Genomic DNA, 9,253 nt, shown 5'->3' with positions numbered 1-9,253 from the left:
TCTTTCGCGGCTCCCTCAAGGGAAACACGCCCAGTTCCGGACGCTGGCTCTGGGTGCCACCCCTGAGGGAGAGGTTGGTTGGGCAACTCCCCCGTCCCCTTCTCTCAAGGTCTCCGGGTCCCTCTGTCATCCCAAAGGCCTCAGGAACAAGTTTGCTGGCGTTCCCTGTGGTCCAGCTTCAATCTGCCATGGAAACAACGCAAGGGTTATATTTGGGGTGTGGGGTTTTGTCTTTTGGTTTTTTACCTTGTACTTGAATAGTGCTTTAAATGTTTAAAATGTTGTTTTCAAACAAACTTACGTTTATGTGCGCAGGTGTGTGGTCCAATTCACACGCGTGTGCTACGAAGTTCACAAGGTGCGAAAGAGAACACAGTGAGGGCTAAGTCTTCGCGCCTCTACTGCCTTCTAGGCTTCCACCCCCCTCCCGAGAGGTAACTGCCCTTCCTCGCTTCATTCTCTTTGGGGAATTTTTTTGAAAAGGAATGTTTGTCAAGACGTGCTGAGTCCCCAGATCACCAGCGTGTCGGCTCCCCAGGTCCAAACATTGAAGTCAGAAAATACTGCTTTGAAGACTGTGACAAGCTACCATCTTGTGGTTGCAGAGATGTTTCCATATGTTCCTCCTATTTCTAGACGAGGAGGCTGAGGCCAGACCTGCTCAAAGAACGCCAGATCTAAAGCCAAGATCTCCATCACTTTCAGCCACATTGATGTCTTGCAGAGTGTGTGTGTGTGTGTGTGTGTGTGTGTGTGTGTGTGTGTTTGTCCTTAGAAGGAAATCCTCTTTTGGGGCGCCTGGGTGGCTCAGTCTGTTAAGCATCCAACTTGGGCTCAGGTCATGATCTCACGGTTCGTGGGTTCGAGCCCCGCGTTGGGCTCTGTGCTGACAGCTAGCTCAGAGCCTGGAGCCTGTTTCAGATTCTGTATCTCCCTCTCTCTCTGACCATCTCCTGCTCATGCTGTCTCCTTCTCTCTCAGAAATAAATAAAACATTAAAAAAAAAAAAGAAGAAAATCCTCTTTTGAAATGAAATCATCCCTGGAAACACACATGTAAAATAAATAAAAGCAAAGCTCCTCCCCCTGCAGCGTGGGAGGGGGGCAGAGGGAATTTACTGAGCTCCCCCCGCCCACTGCCTTATGGCAGCCCCAGTGGCCCCTCCTCAAAACCCAGGAGTTGAAAGACCACAGCCTCATCTTGGCGGGGGACATCCTAGAGGCGACAGAAATGTAGCGTTCAGATGGTCAAGTTCAAGGTGGAAGAAGGAGGCCCGGCTCAACTCTCCTAATGTGATCCCTGCATACCCCTAGTGCCTGGTGAACTCCAGCCCTCCTCGCATCCGTCAAGTCTATGGAGGGCTTGTGTGCACAGAAACCTGCTCGGAACCCTCGCATCCCCTTTGAGCACCCACATCCTAGTCAATTTAAGCATGTTTATGGAGACCTCTGAGGCGCCCCATGCAATAAACTCCAAGCGGGTTAAAACTAGTCACACCCACCTGTGCTCTTGGTATCTATCGCTGGAGAGAGAAGATACAGTAGAAGTGATAAAGACATAAGGCCGGTATGTGCCCCTTGAGGGGTAAAGGCAGGTGGACAGGCAGATAGGTCATCCTTGGATGCCGGAGAGCAGAAAAGGGGGGGATGGGGAGACGGAAGAGCAGAGCAGGGAAGGAAATTCAGGAGACACTGCCTTTCAGGGGAACCTCGGCCACTCTCCCTGGAGACTGGAGACGAGGTCAGAGTCTTAGAAGCAGTAGATCGGGACCTGAATGCTTCACCCAGCTTTATTAAACGAACTGGCTGGAGGGACTTGAGTTCGAGTTTAGGAAAATCTTCACGGCACAAACGTCCATCTTTCAAACCTGCTTCTCCCAAGAGAAAACTTACCTCCGTCCTTCCAGCGGCTCCCGGCCTCACTCAACTCCAAGCACACACTGGAAGGGTCTTTCTCCAGACAGCCACCCAGCTGAATCCCTCCCTGGGCCTCACAGCTCATCAGGAAGGCTTCCCACTGCCCTTGATGAAGTATCACCCCTCCCTCCCTCTCAGGACCCTTCCCTGCTCTAAGCTGCCCATAATGCATATCACCATCTGGCATTCGATGTGTATACTTGTTGGCCGCCTCGCCTATTAGATGCGAACTCCGCAGGGCAGAATCGGCCATGACCCTTCCTACAATAGTACCAGATGCAGAGTAGGTATACAATAAGCATGTGTTGAATGAAGGAGTGCAGGAGTGATCTGTCTTAATGAATCTCCATAGAATCCTCCCTAGGACAAAGAGAGAGAGTGCTCACATTGGCCAAGAGCTTTGATTTCGTGGACAGCGGTAGGAGCCAGCTACTCCCAGGAGCGATTTCACCATGGCGCCAGCAGTTGTAACCAGCTCGGTTATACATCGCACCAGGAGGAGCAGGTGCCAGGTTGAACCACCTCCTCGAGGTGGATGATGAGGCTTCTAGGGGGGAGGGGAAGACCAGCCTTGGAAAGGGAGCACCAGAAGGCTGGGGATGAGCAAGTGCAAGGCGCCATTCCCTGCGTCCCTGCACGCTGCTCGGGCACCACAGACACCGAGCCAGGAACCGAGAGAGAGAGAGAGGAGGCAGTGAGTCATGAGGGGAGTGAGGCAGCCTGACAGGTGTCCCCTCCCGTCCCGGGACTCCGTGCCCTTACCCTGCCCTTGGCTCCCCTGATGAATCAGCAAGTTCAAGTGTCTGTCCGAGGTCTGGTGCGGCATTCCCCCCGGGGCAGACCAGAGGATCTTATGCAACATTAAGTAACACACCTAGAAAGGCAGGGGGCTCGGAAAGCCAGCAGTAGCCTGGGAACAAGGGGCATCTGCTCCAAACTTATGTCTCTATACAGAGACACCCCCCCGCCCAGCCGAGGAAACAGCTGGTGCCGGGAACTTGGGGGGGGGGGGTGGCCCTCAGTCTCAGCTGAAAATCAGCACCTTAGGCACAGCAGTTGAAGAAATCGTTTCAAGGCAGCAAACCCTCACACACACACACAAAGAATGTAGATGTGTCTTGCTTTAAACCACAACTTAGAGGAAAACCGAATATCTACCAAGTATAAACGAAGGGATGATTCCTCATTTTTTTTAAATTATAAATTTTTAACATTTATTTATTTTTGAGAGACCGTGAGAGACAGAGCACAAGCGGGGGGCGGGGGGGGGCAGAGAGAGGAGACACAGAATCCGAAACAGGCTGCAGGCTCTGAGCCATCAGCACAGAGCCCGACGCGGGGCTCAAACTCACGAACCTCAAGATCATGACCTGAGCCGGAGTCGGACGCTTAACTGACTGAGCCACCCTGGCACCCCGCCCTCATTTTAAAGGAGGATGTACCTTGGGAATGTTGTGTATGTGAGCTCCCCAGTGAGGCGGCAGTCGTTGACTTTGTAAGCATTCAGCTTTCACATAATAATCACTCGAAATGTGGCACTTTCTAATTTACAATCTGCCTTCAGAGATATGAACACTTTCAGGGGCGCCTGGGTGGCTCAGTCAGTTGAGCGGCCGACTTCGGCTCAGGTTGTGATCTCACAGTTCGTGGGTTCCAGCCCCGCGTCGGGCTCTGTGCTGACAGCCAGCTCAGAGCCTGGAGCCTGTTTTGGATTCTGTGTCTCCCTCTCTCTCTGCCCCTCCCTCGCTCACACTCTGGGCGTCTCTCTCTCTCAAAAATAAATAAGCAAAAAAAGAAAAAAGAAAAAAAGATACGAACACTTTCACACATATATATTCTCATTAGAATCTCAGAAGACCCTCTGAGTTACCTCCCCATTTGACAGATGAGAAAACAGAGGCCTACAGTGGGTCTGGCACAGAGTTCAGCCAAGCCTTCCGCCTTGAGGGTCTTCCCAGCACACCACGCCTTCCCCATGTGACCCTACAGCTCTGGGAGGCTGGGCTCCAGGCTGTGAGCCACGTGCTGGATGAGAAAAACCGACCCCGAGAGGCGAAGGTTTCGCGAACAGGGTCCCTGACTCTGAAGCCGGGGCTCTGAAGTCAGACACCCCTGGGCTTGCACCTTCGTTTTCCACTCCCCCCTCGCTCCACCTGGCGCGTACTTGACCTCAATGGGCCTCAGTGTCCTCATCTATAAAATGGGGCCACGAATACCTACGTCACGGGGAGCCGGGAGGGTGAACTGATGGACGTTACTGCTTAGAGCCGTGCCTGCCCCGTAGCTGCCTGCCATTCTTGTTACTTTCGTCGTAGCTCACACTCAGGTGACACCTAGGAGGGATGTGACCGGGAGTCTCTTCCAGGGGCAGGCAAGAAGCCACCTCCCCCCCCCCCCCCCCAGCCCGGCCTTGCCCTCCCCTCACCACCCTCACCCGTTCCAGAAGGTCACCCCAGGCTGGTTCTCTCCCAACCTCCCTGCCACCGCCGCCCGGCTCCACCTCACCTCACGGCCTGTGGCCACCCCACCTCTGCCTGTGGCCACCCCACCTCTGCCTGTGGCAGGGCCTGGAGCCTAGACTCGCGTGGCAGGCCGCCAGCTCCCTTGGTGGGAGCCCCGCCCCTCCCTCCCGGCCCCTCTATTCTGGGAGCTGTAATTTAGAAGGCCTTCCCCGCCCCAATTGCTATCTGTGGCCGCAGCCACCGTCCCGCGGGCCATGCCCACCCCCCACGGCACTGCCTTTTCATAAACAGCTCCCAGGCTGCCCTGTTATCTTGGGTTCCTTGGCTCTGGGGAGGAGGTGCTGCCACCCTGAAGATACAAATAACCCCTCAATCCCGGGGGGAAGCCGGCCCGATGTGGACAGACGCGGGCGGGATGGAGCCCTCACCCACGAGAGCCCGATATAGCAGATCCCAGAACCTGACCCTGAAGTCTCCCGTGGTGCGGTAGGGGTGCAGCAGAGAGGAGAGCCGGCCATCATCCTCCCGACGCTCTGAGAACTGGGCTGGCCTGGGCTGTGGTCTCCCCAGAGGCCCCTGCTCAGCCACAGGGCCACGAAAAGGAGGGGCCGTCAGTGACAGCAACAGAAGCGATTTTTCTAAAACACAGAGGTGACTGTGTCAGCCCCTAGCTCCAAACCGTCAGTGGTTCCCCTGTGGCCCTTAGGGAAGAAGCTCCCAAGGCCCTCCACCTTCTGCCCTTTCTACCACTTCTCTGACCTCAGGACCTTTGCACAGGCTCTCCCCCCTGCCTGGCCACCGTTTTCCTCTTTATCTAATGCCTCTTCATCCTGCGGGCCTTGACGTAGAGTCACTTCTCATGGGATCTTCCCCCGACATCGCCACACACAGACACTCCTCTCTGGTCCCCCCCCTTGAACTGGGCTGGGTGTCCCTCCCATGTTCACCAGAATCGCTAGGCCCCTGCGGATGCACCTGTCTGTCTCCCCAGCAGACTGGAAACACTCCCAGGGCAGGAACTCTGTGTTGCTTATGTTGTTTCTCAAGCGCCAAGCCCGGTCCTGGTTCATGAAAAATGTGGTGAAAGAATGCATGCGTGAGTAAAAGAACAACAACTCGGCCCCCTCCCTTCCCAACCTCCCCGTGGGGATGAGTGGGTCTCTCGGAGACAGATTGCTCTCGATTCTCCCAGAAAACCCCATCTTCCGGTTCTGTCCCTTTACCCTCTGTGTACAACTTCAGGCTCGCTGCACTGATCTGTCCATCCTGATTTGGAAAATATGGTTGCAATGGCCACGGGCCCGCTTGTGGGAAGCCCTGAGGGGCCCTGAGGACGCTGTATAGGACTCGGCTGGCATCCCCGGGTTGAGAGGGAGGAGGGCACAGAAAGTGCCTCAGGCCATGGGCTACTTACCATCAACAAATCTGTTACTGAGAAGGAAAGCGAGCATGCATATCAGATGGGCCGAGTATGCATATCAGATGGGCCGTTTGGGGCACTTTCTGCTATGACACGGGGACCCGCTTTGTATTTTGTTTGCTTCAAAAAAGGAAAATGGCAGAGAATAACCTACGACAACAGGGTTGGCGTTGGATTATCCTGCCAGTTGTCCCCATAAATTATCAGAGGGCCTCCGACGTGGGAGTATCTATGTGTCCAGCTTGCATTTCCTCCGTCATTTCTCTCGTCCTGTGGTCTCCCTTGGGTTTGCCCCAGGTCAATCTGCCCTTGATTGAAGGCTGGGAAGATCTGTCAGTGCGGTGCAGCTACTTCCACGCCCTGAGAACACGAGGCCTGCTCCCAGGAACACAGCCACGGAGCCAAGTTCAAGGGAGAGAAGATGAGAGCAGTGGGGGCTCAGCACACTCCCTCCCGCCTCCCGGAGGGCACAGGATGAGATGGACCAAGACAGGCCTGGTGAGGACAATCAGTCCAGTGGCAAGTGATACAAAGTGTGTGCTCTGGGTGGGTCACATGATCCGGACGTGCTCCCGCCTCAGGCCCTTTGCACATGCTCTTCTTGCTGCCGGATGCTCTTTCCCCTCCAATTTCTATAGGGCTCACTCCCTCGGGTCTTTGCTGAACTGCCCCCTTCTCAGTCAGACTTTTCTAGCCACCCTATTTAAATCCAAGCTCCCCACCCCCACCCCCATTTCCCTGCTTTATGTTACTCCATTGCACTTCCTGCTATCTGACATACTGGGTTCTCCCTCTCTCCCCCCACTCCCTTCCTTCCTTCCTTCCACTGTCTGCCTCCTTTAATAGAATGTGAAAACCATAGCAATTGTGTTTACAGATGTATCTCTGGTCCTCTCTTGCTGACTAACAGATCACCCTAAAAATTCAGCAGCTTAAAACTCGCATCTACTCCTCCGCAGTGTCTGTGAGCCCAGGGCCCTAACAAGATGGCGATCAGCTCACAGCCTGACTGGGGCCGCAGGGGCTGCGTCCAAACTCACTCCTGCGGTTGTCGATGGGTCTGCCCCAGCTGTTGACCCGAGGCTTCCGTTCCTTGCCTTGGGAGCCTCCCGTGCGGAGAAGCCTGGCAACTGAGTGAGTGATCCAGAAAGAGGGGAGAACAAGAGAGTGAGAGAGCGCCACAGATGAGGGGCAGACTGTCATACCCATGCTGGTAGCCGTGCCTTCGCTTCTGCCCGGCGCCGCTGGTCACTCAGACCGGCTCTGGTAGGGGGCGGGAGGCGCCCCACGGCAGGGTGCGGGGACGTGGGCATCGCCGGAGCCATCTCGGAGGCTGGTCCCCAACCCCCAACGCATCCCCAGTACATAGAAGATGCTCAAGAAATCGTAGAAGGAAGGAAGGAGGGTGGGGGATGATTCCAGCGGAATACATCTAGGGCTTCATACCAGCCTCGACCGCTGCCCCGTCTCTGAAGGATCACAAACACATTCGGCCTTGCTCAGCGCCCCCCTCCACCTCCACCCCTTCCCAGACGCGTGACCTTGGGCAGGTTCCTAAACACAGAGGCCCCGCTGTGGGGATTTAAGAAGATGAGGCGGTAGGCATCCCTGCGTCTGACACATTCGAGCCCTCCGCAAATGTCACCATGGTGGGCAGTGCTGTGTGTCACTAACTGGAGCAGAAACCAAAGTATCTGCCTGGAGTAGGAGCAGCTTTAGAGCTGGGGGTGGTGCGTGTGTATGTGTGTGTGTGTGTGTGCGTATGTGTGTGTGTGTGTGTGTGTGTGTTTCTATCCGGTTCTCTTCCCAGAGCTCTGGCTGAGAGCAGCTGTCCCAGGTCGGCAGCGCCTTGCACAATGAGTCATGTGGTCCAGAAAGCAGGTTTATCACTCGGGCCAGACGCGGTCATGTGTCGAGGCCTTAGTCACCCAAACAGTCAGGACAGACTGATGAGCACGCATGGGTGGCTGTGAGTTAGCGTGTGTTATACCAGTGGCTCTGAGATGTTTTGCGGACAGGGGAGGGAAGGAGAGCTGGCGTCGCGGAAACCTTTTGAAAGTTTACGTGGAAAATGGACATGTGCACGTAGATACGAAAACTTACCTCGAATAAGCTCAGGCCATTCCCAGATTCGCAAAGCCAGCACCGGCCTTCTTGAAGGCCACGGTCGACTAAAGCGTGCGTCTCCTGAACAGACGGATGGATGCACGCGTGCATGAATGAATGAAAAAAAAAACCCAAAATCCAAAAAACAGAGAGAGTCAAATAATGGCCCAAAGGCCAGAATCTTGGAATCTTTGCTCGTTGGCAATGCACCCTCTCGCCTTGTACAAATGCCTCAGAGAAACTGGCCTCCAAAGACCTTGGCTTCCCCCAACCTCTCCCAGACCCATTTTCTTCATCGGGAAAATAATGTGAATTACAGGGAGGGGTTTGTCAATTACAAAGGTTACTGGTAAAACCAGGGGCTGTCGTTTGGTTAGGGTTGGACCTTATTCTAGAGGATTCTTCTTCTCCAGCTCCAATCAGCACAGACCTACACCTGCCTCGAGGATGGGAGGCTTCCTCCCCGGAGCCCTTGGCGCGGGTCCTTCCTTTTGTTAGCATGTCCCCTGCCCCGTCCCCACCACCCCTCCCAGCCAGACATCCCAGGTTAAGCCTGGAAGCTAGCTTCTAGGTCATTCCGGGCCTAAGGCCACACCCCGCACAAGTAGCCTCCATCGGGAATCCTGCAATCGATCAGGCAACAAATATTTCTTGAGCAGCTACTTCAGATCAAGGCCAGCGCTAGGTGCTCCCCAGCACCTGAACACCATGGGAGCAAACCCGTTATGGTCCCTGTCCTCGCGGAGCTGACAGTCTGACAGAAGCACATATGAATGAACCAGCCAGGAGAAGCCCAGGGTGCTGCGGAGGTGTGTAACAAGAGGTCCTTATCTCCGGGGGAGAGGGAGGGTGTCTGGGCAGGACCGTTTCCTTTTAGAAGGGACGGATGAACTGAGCCCTGATCTCAGGGGGAGGTCATGGAGTGGGTAGGAAGTACTCTGGAAAGGGGCTACAGTTAAGTGCAAAGGGCCTGTGGCAGCACGTTTGAAAGTCCAAAAGAAGGTTATCACACACAGTGAGGGGGAGAGGGCTGCGAGTGACCAGGGACATGAGGCAGGCAGAGACGAAATCGCCTTAGTTCTCTATAATGTGACATTTGCAAAAATGGAGGCATATTTTATTTCAAGTCTCTGACGGCTGTTACCCTGAGGGAGGGCGTCTTGGAAGCCAAATGAGAGGAAATGCCCTAGCAAGTGGGATTTGAGTCAGACTGCAAGGACTTCCTGGCCTAGAGGGGACCCTGGGGGTTACTCTCTCACTGTACCTGCTGTGGGTGCCCACCAGGGAGCAGAATCAGTGTTTGCATGTTCCCGGCTCTGTCCCGTTCCCTCTGTCTCATGATGCCCCAT

The 9,253-nt window shown here is 54.8% G+C and overlaps 1 long non-coding RNA gene across 2 annotated transcripts; it reads right to left on the bottom strand.

The window, feature by feature from the left end:
* Positions 1-3,685: 3,685 nt before the first annotated feature.
* LOC120229113 lies at positions 3,686-6,451 on the bottom strand. Of its 2 annotated transcripts, XR_005527664.1 has the most exons (4): positions 5,793-6,451; positions 5,354-5,439; positions 4,839-5,016; positions 3,686-4,249 (listed from the first exon to the last, which is right to left on the bottom strand). It is a non-coding gene; the product is annotated as an uncharacterized LOC120229113 (long non-coding RNA). The 2 variants fall into 2 exon arrangements; XR_005527663.1 differs by lacking the exon at positions 3,686-4,249 and having other exon boundaries at positions 4,683-5,016.
* Positions 6,452-9,253: the final 2,802 nt, after the last annotated feature.

This window comes from Hyaena hyaena, unplaced genomic scaffold (assembly GCF_003009895.1).
Source record: "Hyaena hyaena isolate Hyena2069 unplaced genomic scaffold, ASM300989v1 scaffold_29, whole genome shotgun sequence".
Classification (NCBI taxonomy): domain Eukaryota; kingdom Metazoa; phylum Chordata; class Mammalia; order Carnivora; family Hyaenidae; genus Hyaena; species Hyaena hyaena.
This window is presented reverse-complemented; position numbering and strand designations above follow the sequence as displayed.